The 24,119-nt window shown below is 46.1% G+C and overlaps 1 pseudogene; it reads left to right on the top strand.

Annotated features, from left to right (window-relative positions):
- LOC109942836 (translation initiation factor IF-2-like) overlaps window positions 1-24,119 on the top strand; it is a 78,252-nt pseudogene that overhangs the window by 27,249 nt on the left and 26,884 nt on the right.

Raw genomic sequence — 24,119 nt, 5'->3', positions numbered from 1 at the left:
ATTCTGGGTACTTTACTTCTCTGATAACTCTTGCACTGAGGAGTCTTTTGACTTCGTTGCGAGCTCCTTCGGCCTTGTCTTCAGACATTTTCCGAAGCCTCTGCTTTCTGGGTCTAAAGGATGGGTCAACATTGAGCGAGTGTTCAATAACATCCCTGTTAACTCCGCAAAGATCATTGGCTGACCATGCAAAAACATCTTTGTTGTTGAACAAAAACCTTATCAAGGTTTTCTCCTGTTCTTCGGATAATTGAGAGCCCAACAGCACCTTCTGCTCTGCTATGTCCTCACATAAGAGCATGGGCTTCGGCTGATCTGCCGAAGCTGCTTTCTCCCTTCTGAATTTGTACTGTTCACAAGTTTCAGCTTCATCTATATTATGGATTGCTTTTGAGTTAGTCTAGTTTCCCTCGGCCCTTCTGGCAGCTTCCTGACTTCCATGAATAGCAATGGGTCCTTGATCCGAAGGTATCTTCATGCAAAGGTAAGCAGGATGAAGGATTGCTTCGAAAGCATTGAGGGTGCCACGACCAATAATTGCATTGTAAGGGTATTCCATGTCAACAATGTCAAACACAACTTGCTCAGTTCTGGTGTTGTTGATGAATCCGAAGGTCACTGGCATGGTGATCTTGCCCAGTGCTACAATCTGTCTTCCTCCGAAGCCACAGAGAGGGTGTGTAGCATCATGAATCTTATCTTCTAGCTCTTGCATTTGTCTGAAGGCCTTAGCAAATATAATATCAGCTGCACTGCCTGTATCAACCAAGACATTGTGGACCAGAAACCCTTTGATAACACAAGAAATAACCATAGCATCGTTATGAGGAAAATCCTTGAGCTGAAGGTCCTCTTGGGAGAAGGTGATTGGAATGTGGGACCATCTTGACTTGATGAAGGGTCCCTGCACTCCAACATGTTGTACCCTTCTCTGCGCCTCTTTCTTCTGCTTTTTGTTGGCTGGTTCTGAGCACGAACCACCTGTTATCGGGAGCACCAGCTTCGGGGCCGAAGCAGCTCCAACTTGATCGTTAATCGAAGCCATCAGCTCAAAAAGTGGAAGTGAGTTGACCGGAGGTGGGCGCTAATGTTGGGGACTTGTTCTCAAATGCTATGAATTAAGAACAAAGCAACATAAAATGTTAAATATTAATGCCGTTCGTCCGCTGAAGCATTATCTCCCCAAGGATTTAATGAGCTTCAGACGAAGGCCATAAGCAAAATATCACGAAGGTTATACCTTCGTGATCAGACTTGAAAAACAATATGAAGTAAAATATAACACATGAAACATTATGGAAAGACATACCGAAAATAAATAGCATTGTTCACATATTTTATTATATGAACCTAGATATTAAAACATAATATTTAAATACATTTATACCTTCGTCTTGGCAGAAAGCAATAATCCCAGCGTAATGTGCCAGTAATTACAAGATTGCGTGAACAGTACAGGGGTACTGTTCACCTATTTATAGGCACAGGGCGCAGCCTGTGAGGAATTACAATTATGCCCCTCATAAGGGATTACAACAGCGACTCAAACATTTATGGACTAAAAGGTCATTCTACTTTTATGTCGGTTTGTAAATTCCGAAGCTTCATGAAGAGGACCTTCGGTCATCACATGCGGACAGCTTCAGCCGAAGCTGTTTCTTCCTACCAGACCTTCGGCGACGAAGCATAGTCCCAACAAGGTCCGACCTTCTATGCCAGCTAAAATGCTCCCAAGTCAGAATCCTTTTAAGTGGGGTAGTATTCCTGGCAGACTTAACCGTCTTGCCATCCAAAGGAATTGATGGGATCCTAGGGATGGATTGGCTAACTAAACACAAAGGCATCATCAGTTGCGCAGACAAGACAGTCCTCCTCACCAACCGGCAGGGAAAGTCAGTCTCTTGTCAGGCACAGCCACCCGCCAGTGACCCAATGATGTTCAATCTGGCAACAGAAAGTATATCAGTAGTAGAAGAATTCATGGACGTATTTCCAGAAGAATTACCAGGAATGCCACCAGAAAGAGAAGTGGAGTTCTACATAGATCTGATCCCTGGAACGACACCTATCGCAAAGAGACCATACCGCATGGCTCCAACCGAGTTAGCAGAACTGAAGCTTCAAATCGTAGATCTTCAGCAAAAGGGGTACATTCGTCCCAGCTCATCGCCTTGGGGAGCACCAGTCTTGTTTGTCTCTAAGAAGGATGGAAGCATGAGAATGTGTATTGATTACCGCTCGTTAAATGAAGTTACCATCAAGAACAAGTATCCACTCCCTCGGATTGACGACCTCTTCGATCAGCTTCAAGGAGCCAAGTATTTCTCCAAGATAGACCTAAGGTCCGGTTACCACCAATTGAGGATCAAGGAAGCAGACATCCAAAAGACTGCATTTGTCACCCGATACGGGCAATATGAGTTCACAGTGATGCCGTTCGGACTGACAAACGCACCCGCCTTTTTCATGAACCTCATGAATAAAGTGTTTATGGAAGAGCTAGATAAGTTTGTCATAGTCTTCATCGACGACATACTTATCTACTCCAAGAACCGCGAAGACCACAAGCGTCACCTTTGGATCGTCCTTGGAAAACTCAGAGCACACCAACTTTATGTGAAACTCAGTAAATGTGAATTCTGGTTGGAAAAGATAGCCTTCATTGGGCATATCTTAACCGCAGAAGGGATAGAAGTGGACCCTTCCAAGGTGGAAGCAGTATCAAAATGGAGGCAACCAACCAACGTCAGTGAAGTTCGAAGCTTCCTAGGAATGGCAGGGTATTACCGCCGCTTCATCAAAGGATTCTCCAGCATAGCAAGACCAATGACAGAACTTCTCAAGAAAGACCATAAATTTGTGTGGACCCCAAAATGTGAAGGAAGTTTCCAAATCATAAAGGAGAAACTTACAACAGCACCCGTTCTATCACTGCCAGATATTCATCAAGATTTTGTCGTCTTCTGTGATGCCTCGAGGCAAGGCTTAGGGTGTGTGCTAATGCAAAACGAGAAAGTCATTGCTTACGCATCACACCTACTCAAGCCGCACGAACAGAATTACCCCACCCATGATTTGGAATTAGCAGCCATAGTGCATGCCTTGAAGATATGGAGGCATTACCTAATCGGAAACAGATGCCACATTTTCACCGATCACAAGAGTCTGAGGTATATATTCACTCAACCAGATCTCAACCTCCGATAGCGAAGATGGTTAGAGTTGATCAAGGATTATGACCTAGAAATTCACTATCACCCCGGGAAGGCCAACGTGGTAGCCGACGCCCTCAGTCGAAAACCATTCGGAATAAAAGGAACCAACTTTCTAGAAGACTGGAAGAAAGAATCAGCACAACTAAATGCATGTCTGGGAAACAACGACAGTCTTGAAGTCAAACCAATGCTAGAAGACCTCATCTGCAAAGCTCAACGTCTAGACTCAGAGACAGCAAGGCTTGTGGAGAAAGCCCGCAAGGAACAACTCCCGGACCTCAGGACAAATGACCAAGGAGTCCTTTGGTTCAAACATCGTCTGTGTGTACCAAAGGGGGAGGCCCGAGAAGTCCTACTCAAGGAAGCTCACGACTCGGCCTACTCCATCCACCCAGGAACTACCAAGATGTATCTGGACCTCAAAACCAGATACTGGTGGAAAGGGATGAAGAAAGAAATAGCTCAGTATGTGGCCCGATGTGACATCTGCCAAAGGACGAAGGCCGAACACCAAAAACCTGCAGGCCTATTACAACCCCTTCCGATACCTGAATGGAAGTGGGAAGAAATAGGCATGGACTTCGTAACCGGACTGCCCCGGACGCAAAAAGGGAATGACTCCATCTGGGTAATAATAGATCGCCTCACCAAGGTAGCCCATTTCATCCCAGTGAAAACTACCTTTGGAGGAGCCACCCTTGCCCGGATTTATCTCAAGGAGATAGTCAGACTCCATGGCATCCCAAGGAAGATAGTGTCAGACAGGGGAACCCAGTTCACATCCAAATTTTGGACAAGCCTTCAGAAAGCTATGGGCACCAAGCTAGATTTCAGTACCGCTTATCACCCTCAGACAGATGGGCAGACAGAAAGAGTCAACAAAGTCCTTGAAGACCTGTTAAGAGCATGTGTGTTAGCTTTTGATAGAAGTTGGGAATCCAGTCTACCCTACGCAGAGTTCTCATACAACAATAGCTATCAGGCCAGCATCAAGATGTCGCCATTCGAAGCACTGTATGGACGGAAATGCCAGACCCCTCTCATGTGGTCCAACGTGGGGGAAAAAGCACTAGAAGGACCTGCCTTTGTCAAAGAGGCAGAAGAGAAAGTTGCACTGATCCGCAGAAGGTTTCTCGAAGCTCAGAGTTGACAGAAGAGTTATGTAGACAACAGGCGGAGGGAACTCCGATTTTAGGAGGGAGACCTCGTCTACCTCAAGGTTTCTCCAATGCGTGGTGTCAGGAGGTTCCAAGTCAAAGGGAAGCTAGCCCCACGTTTTGTAGGTCCCTATCCCATCATTGGCAGGGTAGGACCCGCAGCATACCGTCTGGAGTTACCAGAATCCATGTCCGACGACCACAATGTGTTTCACGTATCCCAGCTCCGCAAATGCCTGCAAGCACCAGAAAGTCACCTCGAAGAAAAGACAGTACAGATTCAGAAAGACCTTCAGTACCGTGAAAAACGAGTGAAGATTCTTGATTCAGCAGTCAGAAAGACCCGCACCTCAGAAGTAAAGCTCTGTAAAGTTCAGTGGAGCAGAGAAGGAGAAGAGGAAGCTACCTGGGAGAGTGAGGACTTCTTGAGGAAGGAATACCCTTATCTTTTCCCAAATCCCGTCTAAATCTCGAGGGCGAGATTCCTTTAAGTGGGGTAGGTTTGTAACATCCCAAAAATCCCAACCCGAGGTTTGAAACCCTAACCCCCCTAATTCCCCCCCTCATTTGATCCTTCTCCCTTAACTCTACCCCTAGGTCACCTAATCATATGCATACACTTAAAATAATTTGAAGCACCTCACATAGACCATATTTATCACCCAAGTTCATTTAGAGAATTTTTGTTGCAAGGGAAAAAGAAACAAAAAGACACAAAAGTAGAAAAGGGAAAAGAAAAGAATTAGAATAAGAAAAGAAAAAGGAAAACCCTCTCCCCTCCCTCGACTGGGCCGATTTCCAGCCCAGCTCGCGCGCGCCCGCATCCCCCCCCTCTCTTCCCGGCCCAGGCGGCCCAATCCGCGCGCCGCTCCCCTCCACTAACACTCGGGCCCCGCCCGTCAGCGCCTCACCCCCTCCCTCTCGCGCAGACTCCTCTCGCTGGCAGCCAGGGCCCACTCGTCAGCTCCATCTCCCTCGCCCAACCCTCACCGGCGCGTCCGCCGCCGAGTGCCCCCTCGCCTCGTCGCCTCGCCATTAATGCTCGCCAGCCTCCGCGACAACCCCGCCACTGTGCTTGAGCCGACCTCTCACCCCCTCAGCCTGCCCGAGCCGTCCCAATCGGCGTTAGCGCCATTTCCACCATCATGGCGAGCTCGCCGGTGCTCGCCGTCTCCCCCATCCCCCTCCCTTCCCCGAGCGCCTATAAAAGGACCCGCCCGAGCCCCGTCTTCGCCACACAACTCCAGCCACCCCCACTGCCCTCCTCCCCGAGCCATTCAAGCAAGCGCCGCCGTGCTCCCTTCACCGCTCCGGTGAGCTCCCCTCTCCCTCTCTGGCGATCTTCCGTTCAATTAAGTCGTGCCAAGAGCTCCGCCACACTCCCACGTTCACGACACGCCACTTCCCCCACTCAATTATGGCCAGAAAATTCACCGGCGGCTTCGCCGCCGCGGGCACCCGCCACTGTGCCGCGGACCGGCCGCCATAGGCCCCCGCAGGCGAAATTCGCCCCGCCCCTGTGATCCCCATCTACCACTCATGCTCCGCCACCGTTTCCCCATCGCAAAACCGGACCGGCGGCGGAGAACCGCCGTGGAGCTCGCCGTCGACCGGCCCCGGTCGAGCCCCTTTCCCCCCCCCCCCCCCCTCCGTTGCCGTCAACGCCGTTAGCCCCCCTCTCTCTGGCTGGTGGGCCCGCGCTACGGCGCCGTTCCCCGCCGTCACTCCCTCACAGCTGGGCCGCAAGTGCGCCCGCGCTGAGTGGGCCGAAATCCCCTCCCCTGGCCCAGTCAGCTGGAGAATTCCTTCTCTTTTCTTTTTCCTATTTCTTTTTCTCATTTTCACATATATATTTAGATGCTAATATTTTATGCGCCAAAAATTGTCTAAATAAATTATTAGGGCACAAAAATAATAAAGTATAAAAATTTGCACACCCCACAAAGGTCACTATGTTTGATGTATTGTTTTTTATCTGTGTTTAATTAGCGGAAGAGGGATCCGATCCTCCGGAACTCTTAGATCCGGAAGAAGGGCAAGAACCCGACCCCTCCGAGATTAACCTCTTGTGCCAGGAAAGCTTCGACGAAGGCAAGTCCATCCTTCCCTTGATGCATTATTTACCTATTTGTCTCTACCACTGCCTAAGCCTGGATTATGGGATGGGAATCGAATTGCATGGTGAGCACGAGAGGGCCCGCATTAACTATTACTTTGATTAAAAGATATGGGGCAAGTGAAAAGGGTACAAGTGGAATGTTTTCCCAATGTGTGCGATGAAGGGTACTCACCCTCATCACCTGGTGAGTAGGATGATCAGGGACTCCCTGGTTTAGGGGAGGGCCTAAGGTGCTGGCTCAGCTGGTTTAGGCGTGAGCAGAAGGATCGTCCTCTCGTATAAGGACCGGTTTGTCATCTTTCATTACCTGTGCTCTCAAAAAGTACAACCACTTGAGGCTGTGTGGGCAACCACTCGATCTAAACTCGTACGGTCCAACCCCAGGGTTATGAAGGCTGGGGTAGCACCGGGAGGATAAGGAGGGGGAATGTTTTGTCCGGTTTGGACATGGCGGTGGCCTGACTCCTTCCGGTATAACCGTTAAGGTTCGGACGTACAAGGAAGGAAAGAGTTTCGGATTCGGGTCTCATTGGCCATGAGATCGCAGAGCCGGACTAGTGGGTAAAGTGTACCCCTCTGCGCAGAGTCTAAACCTATTCGAATAGGCCGTGTCCACTGGTATGGACGAGTCTGGTATGGTATGACAATTAGTTTTTCTACTACAACCGGGAACAGGGAAATGTGTGTGTATGTTCTGAAAAGAAAGTGGTACCACGGGAGCAGGAAGCTCAGTGGTGGTCAAGCAAGTGTTACTTCTATTGTCTTGGGAAAACCATAAATAACGAATACTGCCCTTCTCTGAAAAAGTATGAGTGACTTCAACTCCACCATATAAAGCATGTACCATATAGGTCACTTTCTCTTTACGGGAGCCGGGTGGGCTTGCGGAATACCTAGTGTATTCACCCAGATTTATTTATGTTTTTTAGCAGCTGAAGACTTCTTTTCTGCTATGCTTGATTGATGGGGCTGTGTCTTCACCCAGTTCTGCCTGTGGCTTGGGCTATTTTATCTTCCACTGCGCCTTATGTTTCTCGGCTCACTTCCGAGCTTGTATCCCCCGGTATTGTAATAACATTATTCAGACTCTGTAACTATTTGAAGTAATGAATGTGATTACTAGCCTCCTGGGACTAGAAATTGTATCACATTTGAGTCCCAAAGGATCGGGACGCTTCAGAAGGCGCCGGCGGCCGTGGTGGAAGCATCCACGCTATCGCTTCTTGATTCTTGAGATTGAGGCTGCTATTTTTCCTTCGACGTCTTAGCCTGGTGGTCCAAGTGCTTGACGGTGAATCGTACCAAATTTTCAGTAACAGTTGGTATTGTAAAAATCAAAAGTGCGTGATTTGGAAGAACCGTCACATTTACTTTACTCGTCAATGAAATACATATATTTATGCTATGTTGGCTACATTTTTCATATAAAAAACAAAGCAACATAAATTAAGAAGTGGAGCCAATCCGTGGAGCCAATCCGAGCTGTGATACAAGATGATGGCGATTCCCTCCTCCCCATCCCTCCTCCTCTGGGAAGATTTGGCTGCCAGCTCCTTCTTCATCAGCGGATGAGTATGGCGGGTGGATCTCAATTGTTCTCCGCACTCTCTTCATCTTCAATTAGCTCTCGGGATTGGTCTGCTTTGAAGTGCTTTTCTGTTCCCCCTCTCTTCTCCTACTTGGTCTTCTTCGTTTTTTCTAGATGGATCTGGCAAAATTGGATTTTCGGTCGGGATTACTCTTCGAGGATGATATTAGGCGCCACTTAGCTTCTCCAGTGTGTCCTGGGCATCCGGATATTCCTTTGACATTTTGGTTGGTCATCTCTTTTGGTCGCTGCTTCTTCAAGCTTGACTCGATTGCAGTGGGTTATCTTCTTCAAGCCGCTCTGGGAGGTTTTGCAAAGGGTTTCAATGTATCCCAGCTCTCTGATCGGGTTTTTCGCTTCTCGGTATCCTCCAAGGCCGTTGGTTTTCATATCTACAATTCTAAATGCATTGATCGCTCGGAATTTAGGGCTTTCTTCAATCTTTGGAATCATGGTGGACCAAATTGGACTTATGAATACAGGAAATTCATTCAGGAAGAAAATGCCAATTGGTGGATTGTTAAGGGCAAGAAGAAAATTTCTTTTGCCAATATTGTTAAGCTTCCTCTGTTATCTGGTGCAAATGCTATCCTGATTCATCGTAGTAAGATGCTTTCTCACTCTGCTGGGAATTTTGATGAGACAAGGCTTTCTGTCTTCAAGCGATTAGGTTCTCCTTCAAGATTTCTGGGCTCTCGGAATTCATTCAAAGCGAAGAACTTGGCAATTCCCATGAGTATTCCTTCTCGCTGGATGTTCTCCATGGTGAGTTACTCTAATCATAATGGAGGCATGATTAGCCGCGGTCGTCGCGGGCGCGATGCTTGCCACATTTCAAATTCAAATTCAAATTTACCTAGAGCTCGTAAGCTTCAATGGCGGCCCATTTTGCGGAATGGCCTTTCACGTCTGGGCCTGGGCCTGCGGCCTCAAACATCTCTGTGATGACTGGTTCGTTTGGTTGGGACCCTTCAGCTTTTCAATGCCACTTTTGTAAAGTCAAGGGACATTTGGAATTATTTTGTAATTTAAATAAAACAGATTTCGGATTTCCTCTCTCTTCGTTCCCTTCCTTTGAGTGCGGTTGCATTTTGGAAGGGACGTTAAATTTCCTAGACTACAGTTCTTGGTTCCGCCCTCTCCTAGGGTCCCTGACAGATGGGTCTCCCCTAAGTTTGGTTGCTTTGAAGAGTTCGCCAGGGTGGTTTTATTTAAAAAATCCGAACAGACACCTATCGCGTCCTTGAGCTCTCGCTGGGTGTCACTTCACCAAAACCCCAAACCGCTCTTTTGCCTCTTGTTCGCTGGCGATCTTCGGAAACTATTGCAATGGCGTACCGGTGTGTCGACCCTGAGCCTTTCCTCCCGCCAGGCTTCAGCGCCATGGCGGTCCAGCATCGTGAAATCATGACCAGGTCAGTCTCGCGGAGACTTCCGCCAATGCATGAGGATTGGGTGATTATTAATATCCATCCTTTACCTGAGCATGAGGTCTTATTTCCTGCGGTCAGAGATGTGATTAGGGAATATTTAGTGGAGCATCGAAGGATAGGGGTGAGAGATATTCAGCGTTCTCACTTGGGTCAGGTGCTGGTGCAGTTTCATAGTGTTTTGGAGCGTGATAACCTTGTTTTGCTTGGTCCTTAATAGTACCTGGATGCTACTTTCACTGCTCTTCATCATAATGACGCTTGGAATCATCGGGCTCTTTTTTTCAATCGTGAATGTTGGCTCATGTTATTGGGTTTTCCTCTGGACTACCGTTCTTCAGAGTACCTGCAAGAAGCTATTGGTTCGTTTGGCAGGTTGATTCTTTGGGAGGAGGATCACCATAATGTCACCAGGACATTGCTTCATGTCCGTGTCACTTCCCTTGAAGAAGTCCCTCCGTTCATTGTTTTTCGGAAGCAGATGGTTTCATTGGGGATTCCTGGACAGTCTAGTGTGAAATCATCCAACAAAACATGCTTGGTGGGCAAGCTCAAAATGCGGACCCAATTCCGCTTGCTCTGGAAGATGGTCAACAGCTTCCTCTCGTTTTTTTGGTTTGGGTCAACCTATGCCACCAGTTGGCCTCGACCTCAACTTCCCGCTGGTTCCTTTGGGAGGAGAAATGTCGGCCCTTCAAGAGGACAATGTCTAGGGGGAGTGGGATCAATGGATAGAAAATATTCACCCTGAACAGCAGGTCCCGCAGCCCATTCAACCGGATGAGCAGCAACTTAGCAATCAACACTCTAGATTGTCGTCGGATAGCTCCATAGGACCCATTCAGGATGCACCCCTTCAGAATGGCCACATTTTAGAGGTTGGGCCTATGATGCCAGGGAATGGGCCTGCTCTAAATGATGCTCCTATTAATGGGCCACAAGAAGCTGATGGCCCAGTTATTCAGATGGACCCTCTTGCTGTTAATGATGACCAGCCACCAGAGGCCCAAGATGGGGGACAAAATAATAATCATTTCTTTCACAATATGGAAATGAACTTCATGTTCACTCTGGAGTGGCAACCAGATCCAGTGTTTCAGATGCACTTGGAGAGGAAAAGGTCTGCTTAGCTTTACAGGATTTGGGCCAATTATTTTGCTCCAGCAGGAATCCCAGACATTTCAGTGAAGATTCCCAAAAAATGGGCACCCTTCTTCCTATCAAATTTGCTTCAACCGGAAGCTTTTAACTGGTCCAAGTCCTTCTTGTCATCAGAAATACCTTCATTGTTGCTGGAGCCAGAACTTGAGTCCTTATCTTTTGCCATTCCTAAGGGATGCCCGAAAGATAAATTCCTAGATGATGTTTGTTCGGAGAATACCCAGTCAACAAACTCTGAGCAGGAAAAGAACAACTTTGATGTCCGTACCCCAATCATTGTGGAATCAGAGCTCAGAAGGAGTAAGCGCCTGAAAGACTCCAGAGCTGGGTTCAGACAGGGTTCTTTCCCAAAAAGGAACTGTCTGATGTGCCATCATAACTTTGATGGTCCCCCATCTCTATTTTCCAAGGTCATCCGGAACCTGGGGACCAAATTCTGTAACATGTCAGATGAAGACTTATCTGACAACAATTTGAAGAAGAAGAAATTTTCATCAGGATCTATCGGTCCAAAGAAGACGAGCAAAAAGGACAAGAAAAATGAGAAGAATGATGATACCACTAAAGAAGACAAACAATAGGTTGAAGAAGTGCTGGTTGGAGTCTGGCTTTTGTCTTTTGAAGTTCTGGGTTTTTGGGTTGGTTAATCTCAGAACTTTATGTTCCTTGGCTGGCACCTGGGTGTGCATGTTTTCTGCCTATGATACTCTTTTACTTGTTGATTGGCACTTATTTACCCACTCGGTGCTTGGATTTGGGTCTCTCTCTGGCAAAAAACCTTCAATTTTACTTAATGAATAATTTTAATGCTGCTAATTATTCAGAGTGGTCTGTTCTGAGTCACAACGTTAGAGGAATTAATTCCAGTGTTAAATGGAATGGCATTCGTTGTGCAATTCAGGAATCTGGCTGTGATGTTATTTGCTTACAAGAAACTAAAAAGGAACTTATTGATATAGTCTATCTAAAAAACTTCTGTCCTAATCATTTTGATTCTTTTGCCTATGTTCCTTCGATGGGGAACTCGGGGGGCTCAGTTATCATTTGGAAAAGTTCAAAATTGACAGGAAATGTCATTTTTCAAAATGATTATGCTCAATCAGTGGAATTCATATCCAAATTATCGGCGTGCTTGTTGGGGACTTGTTCTCAAATGCTATGAATTAAGAACAAGGCAACACAAGAAATGTTAAACGTTAAAGCCCTTCGTCCTTCGAAGCATTATTTCCCTTAGGACATAATGATTTTCGGACGAAGGTTATGAAGGACATACCTTCACAAATTCAACATATAATAATGAAGAAGGAATCATATGAGACACAAAAGATAGCATAAAACATTATGTATTATTATCAACTCATTTCTGTATTATTATTATAGAAAAGTAGAAATAACATCATATTACAAATGTACCTTCGGTTTGAAAGAAGGCGAAAGTACAAGCGTGACGCAAAAGCAAAATGCCAAGTCAGCATCAGTAGTACGGGGGTACTGTTCACCTATTTATAGGCACGGGACGCAGCCCATATAAAATTACATCCATGCCCTTTACATTTGGTAGTAATTCTATAGTAATCCACCGAGGTCTGAATAGCCCTTTCATCTTTAAGTCGGTTTCCTTTTCTGCTACCACGCCGAAGCTTTCCTGCTCACATCTTCGGCGCTGTATCAACCTTCGTATTATTTGGGCTTCTCCTACTTGTGATATCGACTCGAGTCCGAAGATACCTGTTCACACATTATACTCCAGAAACACTGTTAAATCTTGTTTTTGAGGACCTTCGGAAGCCGAAGGCCCCCAACAGTAGCCCCTCGCAATATTAATTTGTTAGAATAATAAATTTAGATTGCGACATGGACGAAGGCCTTAAGCCGAAGGTCCGAAAAAACACCTTCCCTTTGCTAGAATAGCAACATTCACTGACAAGCGGGGTTTTCAATTTTCAACGCACTGGGCATATAAATAAGAGCATACCGCGAGCTCATTTGGTACGCTCTCTTGCCATCTGCTCTTGCTCACTCAATTTTTAGCTCTTGCGCACCAAGACTTGCTTAGCTTTTTAAGTTTTTAAGCTTCGGCGTTGAAAACAGTTTTTTAGGGTTTCCGAAGATGTCTTCAGATAAGAAGGCTGCTGCCGAGATGAAGCTGAGTCTCTCTGAAGAGAAAAACCTAGGGTTTCTTATAGCAATGTCGAAGACCAATACAGAAAAAATCACCAAAGGGATTTTAGAAGGTTTGTCTGAAGATACTGATGACAGCGACAGTTATGATGTGGATAGTGGTGGTGAAGACTCCGAAGATCGCCCTTGGCGACCAAGCCATGCGGTTTTCGGCAAATCAAGTATCAAAGAAAATCATCTTGTCAACATGAGGGGAAGATATTTCCGGGACTTGTCCGTTGTGAGGGCTGACGAAGGAGAAAAGACTTGTCCGAACCCTGAAGAAAATGAAGTCGTAGTGTACCGAAGCTTTTTGAAAGCTGGACTTCGATTTCCCCTCAGCAACTTTGTCGTAGAGGTGCTGAAAATATTTGAAGTCTATCTTCACCAACTTACCCCCGAAGCAATCATAAGGCTGAATATCTTCGTGTGGGCCGTGAGAAGCCAAGGTCTGGAACCTGATGCGAAAAGTTTCTGCAACATACACGAATTATCATACGAAACAAAACCCTGGGGTAAGGAACAGTATCACAATAATTTTGGCTGCTACAATTTCGTTTCTCGGTCTGGGTCAAGCTGTCCCGTGCCAACCTTTCGGAAGAGATGGCCCGGCGACTGGATGACAGAATGGTTTTATGTGAAGAATGACCTGAAAACACAGGAAGATATTAAAGGTATAATTATGCGCCCTATTTGGCAAAGCTTCGGCCTGCGGAGGCCGAAGGTTGAAATGAATGAAGCTGCCGAAGAATGCCAGAGAGCCTTCGGAGTTATTTGTTCTTTTATTGGAACGAGAGATTTGGTCCAAGAGCATATTGCCTTCAGAGTATGGCCGCTCGTGGAAAAATGGGAAATGCCGCAAGAGACCATAAAGGAGGCTGACGAAGGTGGTCTTATCAGGCTGAAGTATACTTTCAAGTTCGGAGATAAATTCGTTGAGCCAGATGATGACTGGCTAAAAAGCGTTGAAAATGTAAGTGATGAACTACTTGGGGCTTATTCGAAGGCCGAAGATACTGCATTGTCAGCAGCCTTCGGAGGCCGGAAAAAGAAAAGACTGAACCGAGTGTTTGACGCAATCGGGTTCGTCTACCCTGACTATCGTTATCCCATTCGAGGGCAGAAAAGAAAAGGCACGACTTCTGCGAAAGAAGAAGCTGCAGCTGCTCCTAGTGAGCCAGCACCGAAAAGAAAAAGGATAAAGGTCCTCACACATCGGCCACGCTATATTGAACTAGCCTCGGTGCCTGAGTTCACCGGAGAGACCTCTTCGGTCACCGAGGCTGAAGAGCCAACCTTGCTGCCAGAAGTCGCAGAAATGGCCGAAGCGCCAACAAGAACAGAATTGGAAGAACCAAAGATTTTGTTACCAGAAACCAAAGAGATGGCCGAAGCGCCATCGACAGAAAAAATGGAAGAAGCAAAAGGATCAACTGAGGGATCAAAAATATCAGAAGTTTTAAGTCCTTCAGCAAATGTTGAGACAATAAAAAACCAAAAGGGTCCAGCGGTGACTCCGAAAAGAAAAAGAATGGTCAATGTGCTAGATGTTCTGGAGACAATTAAGTCTTCAAGCACAACTCCGAAGAAGACTGTTGAAACTTCCGAAGCGAAAACTGAAATTTTTGATACTAATGCTCCTAAGCAAGAAACTGAGGCTGAAGCTGGGCCCTCAGAGCCCACGAAGGTAAAATCCTTGGAAACTGAGGAAGAAAAAATGACAGAGCGAATTCTTGTTGAAGAAATCAGTGCTGTTGCCCCCGAAGCATTCCCCAAAGTCCTTGATTATATTGTTCGACATGCTTCGGGGAAAAAATTATCAGAAAAAGAAAAGCAAGAGGCCCAGCTTTACGCCCAAAAACTGAAGTATCCAAAGGGGGCGTTAATATTCAACGGCAGCGGAGAAGAAGACTTCTTGTATTGTCTCCCTGATAGCAAGGAGATTTCTGTCTGTTGGGAGATGAGCAAGAGCTTCGGATTCCCAACACTAGAAGACGGGCTCTCGGTGCTGTCGAAAAACGAACTGGCCGACAGCCTGGCGTACAATAGCTTAAAGGTGCAATAAATGAGATCTTTGTATTTTTTCTTGAGACCAAAATTTTTCGTTTGCTTAAATTTATTGACGCACACACATTTTTCTTTGCAGGGCCTTATACTTAGCAATGCCCTCGGGGCCCAAAAAGATGCCGAAGACGAAGGGTGCGTTATAGTCCTGAGCAACCTTCGTTCCGAAGTAATTGAACTAAGGAACGAAGGTCTCGAAAAAGATAAAATATTACATTCATTGATAAATAGAATAAAAGAAGACGAAGCTACTTTTAAAGGTCAAGCTGAGGCTCAGAAGCGTGAAATTGAAGATCTTCGAAAACAACTGGCCAGAGCTAAAGAGGAACGCATACTTGAAGAAACGAAGCGAGAACTTAGCGACCAATGGGCAAATCATTTAGAAGGAACTGTTGAAGAGCTTCGTTCGTCCAAGAAAAGATGCTATGATAAATCTATGGGGTGTGTTAAGAAGATGAAAGCTAGATTCGCCAGCGTCGGCGCATTCTAGAGCGAAGAAAACTTTACAAGAGGCAACCCCGAAGGTCCCATCGAACGGATTAATCACGAAGCTGAGGCCTTTGAGGAAATTTTAAATAGCCGCAGAGACATATGTGCTTTCTCGGGTGCCAGGGGGATTGCCACCATTTTGGAGAAAAAGGGCTGCGAGCATGTAAAGATTTTAGCGCAATCCGAAGCTACCTTGTCCTTCGAAGATGCAAAAGATCCTTCAGCCGAAGCTAGCATGGTTGGTGGAAAATTTTTCACCGATGTCTGGGATAATGGTGGTCGAGAAATGGCCCGAGAAATTATCCAAAAAAGCGAAAAGGGCATCCATGATGCTAGAAAAGTAGCAGAGGCTACTGAGAAAAGCGCAGAGCCCGAAGGGCAAATAGGTATTAACTAATGGTTTTTATTGTGTTGTAATTTTTGGTTTTAAACTTTGTTCGCAATTTGTAATAGCAATGTAGCCGTATCCTGTCCTCTTTCAGATCCTACTAAAGCGTCTCCGGGCCCTCACCCGAAAGGAGACGACGAAATTAAAAAGATGGCTGAAGCTATCATGGATGAAGTTGTTAATCGGCTCCTGAACGAAGCTGCGGAAGTTGTACTTAGAGAAGATTAAGTGCTATTGTAAAAACTTCTGAAATGTAATATGTGTAACATCTTGTAACCCTGAATATAATATACTTGTTTTTATGGTTCAATTCTTTACGATGCATGAAATTTTACATACGTACTGTTTTTTAGTCTTTGACGAAAAAACACCTTCCCTTCTTTTCATGCTTCGTGAAGAAGAATTTTCATTTATCACAACAATATCCGTAGTGTTCTGATGATGAATATCCAAGCTTCGTGAAGATATTTTCCGAAGCTACACTTCCGAAGATCAATAGTGTATCTCCTTGTGACTTAGCATGATTTTCCCCTTTTTCAAAACATTCTTCTAAAGATCGATATTGTGTCCCCTTCTTGTGCCATATGCAGCATGATGTATGATGCTTATGCCATGCGAAATGATGTGATGATGTTATGCTATGTAAGATGGTATTTGTTCCGAAGATACACGCACATCCCTGTAATAAAACACATAATCTTTTTAAATCAGCGTTGACTTTTCGCTGTAAGCCTCCCTTAGGAGCTTCTTCGCCTTTTACTTCAGCGGAATCAGCGTTTATTTTTTGCTGTAAGCCTCCCTTAGGAGCTTCTTCGCCTTCTACTTTTAGCGGTATTCGCGTTGACTTTTCGCGCTTCGCCTTTTACTTAGGCGGTATCAGCGTTTATTTTTCGCTGTAAGCTTTGCATTCCCTTTGGAACGACTTTGGAGCAGAAAACTTACACTGCGCTCCCTTTGGAACGGCTTTTTGTAACTTCAGCAAACTTACTCTGTGTTCCTTAGAACGACTTTTTGTTGCTTCGAAGAATTTTTGATAATTCGAAGGTCCTCCTTGTTATCGCAAATCTTTAAGCTTCAACAACTTAAGCCTGTGGAGAAAATATATTCCTTGTGGCAAACAACGAAACTATTACATGAAATTTAAAAAATGTCCTTTATTACACAGAAAATAAAACTGAATGGAAAAGACTACTATCAAGGTAGGATATTTGTCAATAGATGTGCTTCGACTCTGGCACAGTGCTATTGACTGTGTGAGCTTCGGACTGTTCTCTTAAGTCCCTTTGGTGTTGAGCATATTGGCCCCCTTCTGGCTGCTGGCCTTGTTGCAGCGGTGGTGGAGGCGGAGGCTGTTGCCAGGAAGCTTGAGGTTGACTCGCCGAAGCAACAGAAACTGCAGGGTGGTTGCCTACATATTCTGGGATGTAAGGCGAATGATACGAAGCAGTGTGCATGATTTGCATCGGATGAGCCTGTTGTGTTGCAGCTTCGGCTATCTCCTTTTGCTTTTGGATGGTAACATGGCACATCCTGGTGGTATGGCCCTTGTTTTCACCACAGAACAAGCAAAATATTCTCCTTGGTTGATCTCCAAACCTTCCGCCGAAGCCCCTGGTGCCTCTGCCTCTTGGAGCTGGCGGCCGGAAGGAGCTTTGCTGTTGCCCCGAAGCCTATGAGGAGCACTGTGGCCTTTGCTGCTGACTTCCCTTATCATCATTTTGAGTAGAGTTGTGAATTGACCTAACATGCCTCGGATAAAATCTTCCTCCGAAGCCCCTGGTCATTTCAGAAAACCTGAAAGCCTCCTCCCTTCTTTGACGAAAATCATTGTCGGCACGAATATACTCGTCCATCTTCTGGAGCAGCTTCTCCAAAGTTTGAGGAGGCTTCCTAGCAAAGTACTGAGCTGAAGGTCCTGGCCGAAGTCCCTTGATCATGGCCTCAATGACAATTTCATTGGGCACTGTTGGTGCCTGTGCCCTCAAACGCAAGAACCTCCGGACATACGCCTGAAGGTATTCTTCGTGATCCTGGGTGCACTGGAATAGAGCTTGAGCAGTGACCGGCTTCGTCTGAAACCCTTGGAAGCTGGTTAACAACATGTCCTTCAGCTTTTGCCATGAAGTGATCGTTCCTGGCCAAAGGGAGGAATACCAGGTTTGAGCAACACTCCTGACAGCCATAACAAAAGATTTTGCCATGACTGCAGTATTGCCACCATACGAAGATATTGTTGCTTCGTAGCTCATCAGAAACTGCTTCGGGTCTGAATGGCCGTCGAATATAGGAAGCTGAGGCGGCTTGTAGGACGGAGGCCAAGGTGTAGCCTGCAGCTCAGCGGACAGAGGAGAAGCATCATCAAAAGCAAAATTTCCATGGTGAAAATTCTCATACCAGTCATCTTCGTTGAGGAAACCCTCCTGATGAAGGTCTTTATTCTGAGGCCTTCGGTTGTGCTCATCCTGAGTAAGATGACGAACTTCTTCAGAGGCTTCGTCTATCTGCCTTTGCAGTTCAGCTAGCCTGGCCATCTTTTCCTTCTTCCTCTGCACCTGTTGATGAAGCATCTCCATGTCTCTGATTTCTTGGTCTAGCTCATCCTCTGGCGGTGTCGGGCTGACAGCCTTCCTCTTCTGGCTTCGGGCCTCCCGAAGGGAGAGAGTTTCCTGATTGGGGTCTAGCGGTTGTAGAGCTGCAGCCCCAGTTGCTGAAGCTTTCTTCGGCGCCATAGCGAAGGTTTATGATCGCCGAAGGTGTTCAAAACTCAAAGAGTGGAAGTGAGTTCACCGGAGGTGGGCGCCAATGTTGGGGACTTGTTCTCAAATGCTATGAATTAAGAACAAGGCAACACAAGAAATGTTAAACGTTAAAGCCCTTCGTCCTTCGAAGCATTATTTCCCTTAGGACATAATGATTTTCGGATGAAGGTTATGAAGGACATACCTTCACAAATTCAACATATAATAATGAAGAAGGAATCATATGAGACACAAAAGATAGCATAAAACATTATGCATTATTATCAACTCATTTCTGTATTATTATTATAGAAAAGTAGAAATAACATCATATTACAAATGTACCTTCGGCTTGAAAGAAGGCGAAAGTACAAGCGTGACGCAAAAGCAAAATGCCAAGTCAGCATCAGCAGTACGGGGGTACTGTTCACCTATTTATAGGCACGGGACGCAGCCCATATAAAATTACATCCATGCCCTTTACATTTCGTAGTAATTCTATAGTAATCCACCGAGGTCTGAATAGCCCTTTCATCTTTAAGTCGGTTTCCTTTTCTGCTACCACGCCGAAGCTTTCCTGCTCACATCTTCGGCGCTGTATCAACCTTCGTATTATTTGGGCTTCTTCTACTTGTGATATCGACTCGAGTCCGAAGATACCTGTTCACACATTATACTCCAGAAACACTGTTAAATCTTGTTTTTGAGGACCTTCGGAAGCCGAAGGCCCCCAACAGTGCTCTTGGATTATTACGAACATTTATGCACCATGTACTCCTCAAGGGAAAATAGATTTCCTCAACTGGCTTTATAACATTTCTATGCCATCATATAAGCTTTGGCTTCTTGTTGGTGATTTCAATTTAATCCGGTGGCCAGAAATAGGAATAAAGCTGGGGGCGATATTAATTTAATGTTGAAGTTCAATGAAGCAATAAGTAATCTAGATTTGGTTGAAATTCCCCTTCACGGTTTATCGTACACCTGGTCGAATAGGCAGCGGGAACCCCTTCTTCATAGATTAGATTGGTTTTTCATCTCGCAAGAATGGTCTATCGTTTATCCGGATACATGTGCAAAAACGATGCCGTGTGACATCTCTGACCATGTGCCTTGTCTGGTTTCTTTTAAGTCCAAGATTCCTAAACCTAAGATTTTTAGGTTTGAAAATTTTTTGCTAGAATTTGAAGGATTCATGAATATCTTTCAAAGCACGTGGCTTGGCCTTCCATGTCTGCCTGATAAAGCAAAAAACTTAACAGCCAAGTTTAAGATTGCACGGAAGGTTCTAAAGGATTGGCAAAAATCATTACCAAAAATTGATAAAACGGTGAGCGATACCAAGCTGCTAATAGAGTTTATAGACAATATTGAAGAACATCGTGATCTTTCTATTGAGGAATGGAACTTCAGAGATATTATGCAGCAAAAAGTGGCTGAATTGCTAAATATTCAGAAAATTTATTGGAAGCAATGGGCGTCTATCAAATGGATCACTGAAGGAGATATTTGCTCCCATTTTTCATGCACATGCCACGATAAAGCACAGAAGAAATACAATTTCTTCATTGACTGATGAGAATGGGATAATTCACTCGGAGCATGATCACAAATCAAATCTTCTTTGGGATGCTTTCAAGAGTAGACTGGGATCTTCTGATTTCTTAGGTATTCATTTTGATCTATCAGAGCTTTTAATCAGAAATGACGATCTACAATGGTTAGACTCTCCATTCACTAAGCAGGAGATTGACAACATTATCAAATCCCTACCTTCTAACAAATCCCCTAGTCCTGATGGATTCAACACCAACTTCATTAAAAAATGTTGGCACATCGTTGCTCAAGACTTTTATGATCTATGTGAAAAGTTTTATCACAAAGAGGTTTGCCTAAGAAGTATTAATGGATCGTTCATTGTTTTGATCCCGAAGAAGGACAATCCGCAAAAAGTGGGAGATTATAGGCCAATTTCGTTACTAAACAACAGTATGAAAATTTTAACGAAGCTTTTGGCAAATCGGCTGCAATCAATGATGACACGGTTAGTTCACAGGAACCAATATGGTTTCATAAAAGGAAGAACAATTCAAGATTGCTTGTCTTGGGCCTATGAATACATTCACTTATGTCATTCCTCAAAAAAAGAAATCATTGTGCTAAAACTGGACTTCGAAAAGGCGTTTGATACCTTAGAACATGAACTGATTCTGCAGGTTATGATTCATAAAGGTTTTGGTACAAAGTGGATTAACTGGGTTCGAAATATTCTACATTCTGGCACTTCTTCGGTGTTACTCAATGGAGTCCCAGGGAAATCCTTTCACTGCAAGCGAGCAGTTAGACAAGGAGATCCTCTTTCGCCATTGTTGTTTGTCTTGGCGGCTGACCTTCTTCAAAGCATTATAAATAAGGCTAGACATCTGAATTTGCTTCAGCTTCCTCTGCCAGATAATTCTGAACAAGATTTTTCTATTGTTCAATATGCAGATGATACTCTCTTGATAATGGAGGCCTGCCCGAAGCAATTATTCTTTCTTAAGGCAATTCTCAATTCCTTTGCAACCTCAACTGGTCTTAGGGTCAACTATAACAAATCAAGTATGTATCCGATAAATGTTAACCCTGAGAAGATGGAGATCCTGTCAAGAACTCTCAATTGCCAGATAGGTGCAATGCAGTTCACTTACCTTGGATTGCCTTTGGGTCTTTCAAAGCCTAGACTTCAGCAGTTCCTGCCTTTAATCCAAAGAATTGAAAAGAGATTGTCATTGTCACACCCGGTTTTAGAAGGCAAACCGAATGTGAACCATGTACGTGCCAGGATCAGCAATTCACGTACACAGCAGTTACATAACATGGACATCATCACACAGTGCTCAAATAGTATTAAAAAGGGAAATAGTCGATTACATCATATGTCTGAGACATCCACATAGTCTTTACAATAAATCAAAGTGCGGAAAAGAAACGTAGATAAACGCGGCCTTCACAGGCAGCCGACTGGGGGTTGCCGCTAACCCATGCCTAGAACTCATCATAATCTTGGAACTCCTGATGGTCTCCTTCCACGGCTTCATCTTCTCCTGAGCAGTGGTTGCAATGCTGACAACCTGGGGATGGGGGGTTTGGCGTGTAGAGCAAGGGTGAGTACACATCAACATACTCATCAAGTATCCTATTTGGCTGTAGTGGACTAGCTTTATGTGGGGATAAGTCAAGCAGTTGCTTTTAGTTGGTCAGATTATTATTACTAGTAGAGAAAGCCAAGTTTTAGATTTAGCCCACGTTATTACCCAAACGTACTCCTTTCCAAACGGAAAGAGTACCACTTACCATTACCAGAGTCAAAACCAAGAACCATCAATCTCATTGCCACCTGCAAACCGAACATCTCTGATCAAGTATCACTAATCACTGGAGCTCCCTTGGCCGCTCATAACCGCGAGCACGGCTGATATATCAGTTTTCAAACACTCTGCAGAGGTTGTGCACTTTACCCACAAGCCGTGATTCATTTTCTGCCTGGAGAGAGCTACTCCCCATTGACCACTGCCTAGGTGGTCCAGCAGGGCATCACTACGTAGCCTTTACAAAGATTCCCCGGGGCTGTAGCCGCCCGTTAGGTTTCCTAAATGCATCGCACTCCTCCCCAAGGGGGGCGAACCCAAGCTTGGCAGAGCGAGCCGCATACACCGAACCCCATTGACGGCACGACGGCTAAGCAAACTACACCCCAGCTCCTCTAATTATTCAGCTAAGGGCACCCCATTCCACCATCATGGTTGCACTGTTTTCCCGGGTGGTCATCCAACGAACAGGTCCTTACGGAGAGGCACTCGAGAAACCGCTCGAGCCCCCTTGAAGACCACAAGTATGACATCATAATAAAAGAGGGGAAAACAACGTATCATTGATAATTCTCATCATGTTCATTGATTAGAGTTGAGCAATAGCATAAGATTAAGCAATAATAATCCAACCCAGATAGGTAACAAGGACATGGATAACAAAAGCTAGTCAATCCTTAGGTATGAATATGTAATGCGGGAGGTAAATTAAAGTATGTATAGGACAGAGATAGGTCAAGGGACACTTGCCTCCACCAACCGACTGCTGCTCAGGGGCTTCTCCTGCGAGTTCTTCGGGCTCCTCAACCGGATCGTTCTCTATTCGAGCGCAAACATACATACATCCACACATTTAATACAAAAGAACAGTACACCACACAATAGGATGCAACAAATAAACAGACGTTCCACGCGGGCTCACAATTACGCTTAAGAGAGAAAGAGGAAAATACAGTCGAGAAATGATCACGTTACATTATTATAAATTAAACCACTCGCTCAATTGAAGGTCATTAATTTAGACACTACGTTTAGCATAAAGTAAAGTCATGTTTCATGTCTAATCATTATAAGCAGATGAAGATAAATTCAAAGGATTGTCGCGCGGCGAGACGCGCGACATAATACTCTAAATCGAATTAAGAAATCAACGACTCGTCGTGCGAGAGAGCGCACGACAAGACACTTGCATTAATTACAAAGAGACGTTGAGCGTCGCGCGGCGAAACGCACGATGGCATACGTCAACAGAACTGAGTTTAAAGTGGAACGTCGCGTGGCTCGACGCGCGACGTCACACATTAAACAACCTGAAATTACAAAGGATCGTCGTGCGACGAAGCGCACGACGCAACACATCAATAGAATCTGAAATTAGATAAATTCGTCGCGCGACGAAGCGCGCAACACAGCACGCTAACTAACGGAGTTTGAAATTAACTAAAAACCAAGAATATTCGCCGCGCGCGTGGGGTTGCGCACGCGGGAACGCGTTAGGGGGTAAACGGGGGAAGCGCGAGGCCGCGCCGAGGCCACGCGAGCCACGCCGAGGGCCGGGACGTCGCGCGCAGGGGCCGGGGACGCCGCGCCGGGGGTCGAGCCACCGTGCCGGGGCAGGGGACCGCGCTGGGGGCTGAGCCGCCGCGCCGGGGGCCATGTCGCGCGAGCAGGGGAGGGGCGGGGGCCGCGCGCCGTGCGAGCAGGGAGGGGGCGGGGCCGCGCCGCCGCGGGCAGGGGAGGGGTGGGGGCCGCGCGGCGCGCGAGCAGGGAGGGGGCGGGGGCGCCGCCGCGCGAGCAGGGGGGCAGGGGCCGCGCCGCCGCGCGAGCACGGGAGGGCGGGGGCGCGCGCGCAGGGGAAGAAGAGAGGGCGCACGCAGGGGGAGAAGAGGAGGGAGAGGGAGAGAGAGAGAGAAGAAGGGAGGGGAGGGGAGCTCACCTCGGGATCCAACTCCGGCGATCACCGTCTCCAAAACCTAGGGCACCACGGGGAGAGAGAGGTGGAAGAGGGAGAGGGAGGTTGCTGCGCGGGAAATCCAAATGACAGAGGGAGAGGAGGAGGGGGCGCATGGGGGTGTGGGGCGCCGAGGGCGCGCGGGCCGGGCCGGGCCGGGCTGGGCTGGGCTGGGTTGGGCCGCGCCACTTCGCGGATCAAAACCCACGACACGCATGACTATCAAACAGACTCCGATCGTGAACCGAAAACCGAGACAGAACGAGACGAACACGCAATATCAGACAAAGAAATGTGCTTTGGCATGAT

The sequence above is a fragment of the Zea mays genome, chromosome 10 (genome assembly GCF_902167145.1).
Source record: "Zea mays cultivar B73 chromosome 10, Zm-B73-REFERENCE-NAM-5.0, whole genome shotgun sequence".
NCBI classification, from domain to species: domain Eukaryota; kingdom Viridiplantae; phylum Streptophyta; class Magnoliopsida; order Poales; family Poaceae; genus Zea; species Zea mays.
This window is presented reverse-complemented; position numbering and strand designations above follow the sequence as displayed.